Source organism: Sinohyriopsis cumingii, unplaced genomic scaffold (assembly GCF_028554795.1).
Source record: "Sinohyriopsis cumingii isolate HCF-2022 unplaced genomic scaffold, ASM2855479v2 utg000426l, whole genome shotgun sequence".
NCBI lineage: Eukaryota > Metazoa > Mollusca > Bivalvia > Unionida > Unionidae > Sinohyriopsis > Sinohyriopsis cumingii.
This window is the reverse complement of record NW_028315897.1, coordinates 9074683-9077725: the sequence shown is the minus strand read 5'-3', so window position 1 is coordinate 9077725 and position 3043 is coordinate 9074683. Positions and strand designations below refer to the sequence as shown.

At 33.2% G+C, this 3043-nt stretch overlaps 1 long non-coding RNA gene across 1 annotated transcript; it reads left to right on the top strand.

The window, feature by feature from the left end:
• Nucleotides 1-866: 866 nt before the first annotated feature.
• Nucleotides 867-3043, top strand: LOC149774152 (uncharacterized). Its single transcript, XR_016417008.1, has 2 exons — nucleotides 867-2448; nucleotides 2931-3043. It is a non-coding gene; the product is annotated as an uncharacterized LOC149774152 (long non-coding RNA).

Genomic DNA, 3043 nt, shown 5'->3' with positions numbered 1-3043 from the left:
GTGTTTATATTCACTATTTAATATTAGCATTACTGCTGAAGACAAGAACACAGACATGAATGTGGTGTGTCCACTGCAATGACTCGTATGTACTGTTCCGATGAGATAAGTTATTGCTCTAACATTACCATGCCATATATTCTCACAAGCGTACACTTCTTTCTCCACACTGAAAGTGCCAATGATTGTGGTTCGATCATTACACGGCCGAACGCTTGTCAGATTTGCGATATGTATGTTGTGTCACAAAGCCATGATGACAAGTATATCATAATTACAAGTTTTTGGGTACATAAGTCCGTGTATTGCCTTGATGGGATCATGACATTAATCAACCTGTCTTTTCTTGCAACGTTGAAAAGGTTTCATGGCCAATAAATAATAAATGTCTGTGCACCAAAGCACGTGTTTTGGGGGGTTCAAAATATGGCTCGGGGTAACGGCCAAGAGATGTATATGAAAGTGATATTAGATAAGTTATGAGTGTCGAATGTTTCATTACTATTCTCATATATATATATATATATATATATATATATATATATATATATATATATATATATATATATATATATATATAAAATTCATAAGGAATGCTTGACCTTTGTCCATGATTGAGGGTACAGTTGATGCCTACTTGACCATAGGTATTTTTTGTCTACATGGCTTTTGCAGTGATTACGTGTGGTAAACAAAATGTTTACTGTTTACTAACATTTAAATTCAAGACATAGCCTTATGTATGAATTAGTGATTTGTATTTTCTATTACAAATGCTCAGGTTTCCAAAACATTCTGCTGTGTTGTAGGTTAGGTGACAGTTTGTGTATAAAAAATATTTTGGAAACAAATATTTAATTATTGCTTAATATCGTTACTTGGGAATATGTTAGCAAAGTTAAATTGTGCTCAGATATAATTTGACTAGAACTATTTATTTAAATTATTTATTAGATAATTCCAAAATGCTGATTTACTTTTGGATTTAAGAACAACCGTTATGATTATTGGGACATTGTGCATCAAATCATTGAGCCTTATCTGAACATTCAATACTACTTGACTTCATTCGGATCGTTTTTGATTTCTGACTTGTGATAAAACATTTAGAATTATTTAGGACTTAATTCATAATAATGTTTGTGTCTTTCAATCCTTCGCTATGCATTATTTGGGCAATACATTATTTTTGTTAGTTTGCTAGAACTGTTGGTTTTGCATGTTTCTATTACAGAGTTAATGATCATAGAGTTGTGACACTGCTGAATGATCATCAGGAACAGATCAAATAAATTGTCGCCTGATTTCGAAATAAATCATGGCATATCAGCCTATGACATGCTGTGGTCGTATATCAATTATACACTATTGCTGGAGGTTTCGTGTGATGGGATGCGATTAATTGATGCGCCATTCTAAACCTAGTTATGTTTTCCAAATTTTAAATGTTTTTACAAATTCGTATTTATAAAGTACATTTAGATACAATGCTATATCACAAAGTTTATTTTGACCTTAGCCAAAACCAGTTTGCAAAGATGAAGAGAGCAATAAGAAATACATGTGGGGTCACAGTGAAACATTCTTCGCTAAAGTTAACTAGAGATGGCCAGCCGTTATAATTTCAGAGACAGGTTAATCGATTCGGTGCAACCTGACATTACAAAACACATCTCAATAATATTAAAGTTATCAAAGTCACAGGTGACTTAAATGCAAAAGAGAAGTCATAGACTTCAGTGCCGTTGGCTATGATGATTGCAAAAACTGCATTCAGAACCATCGGAATCCCATCCTGAATGGATCGGAAAAAGGGTGTTTCGTTGCGTGCCTTCACACAGATGAGAATCGCGTACCAAAAATGAAAAGGTCCTCAATTATCCAGCTGTCATAGCAAATTTTATCTAGAGTAGAGCCTCATCCATTGTCCAATTTTGATTTACTCATGATGACAAAGCCAAGCTAGCGCTTCTTTGGCATCCTCAAGTTGGAAGAACATAAAGGCTTGTTCCGCCAGATACAGTTGTTCATTTTTGAAATGATAGCTTTGACTGAGTATTTTATCGTGGCTTTATTAAAGGGGAAATAAGAGGACCTGCCGGATATGTGGCATATCGCTGTTGAAGCGCTGTGTGTATTCGAGCGTTTTCCCACATCTAAATGGGTTATCGACTCTGCCTTTCAATTAAAAACTACTCTTCCAATTATACTATGCCTGTCAGCATTAACGGACAAACTCGCTCTCTATAACACATACACACACCCACACACATAAATACAGATACACATAGGTAAAATCAACAATGTTGGACCTATTAAGGTCTGTGTTAGAAACTATTCCCTTTCTTGTTTCAGTGTACCAAGTGTCAGGGATGGAATCATTCAAACTGGAGTTTTGGCTATCGCTGCAAATGTGGTGGAAGTAAATGAAATCATACATTTCTAATGGTAAAATAATTCTTTGTGAGATTGAAAATAATTATAAAATCTACATAAAAGAGCATATTCTCAAATAATAACAAACATATCTGCATAGATGAAATATTTATGATTCTATTCGCATGATTGGTCAACTCTGTTTCGTTAGTTGATATGCTTGTCGTTGTGACCTATCTTTTCAATATCTTATGAAAATACTATTAAAATAAATATGACCAATCCTGCCTTAGAAAATTATACATCTAAAGGAGCTAAATATACACAAACATGAAAAAGACAACATGTCATACTCTGTCTTACATAATCAAATAACTTACATACACACAAAATATGATTATTTGAGTTGTATGGGCATATAAAATAACTTTTCAAAGTCGTTCCAATATAATAAGACAGATAAATTGTATTTGTGCTTTTGTAGTTGTTAAATGGGAATAATAACTATTTTATGATTTGTCATACTCTTGAATATGTATTCTCCTTCTTTTCAGTTTTTCTGGATGGTTCATACAGAGTGAAGAGATCATTACAAAATTGGACGAGACAATTCCACAAATAAAATATGTGCATGATGTAAATAAAATAAATGAAATATTAAACTGTT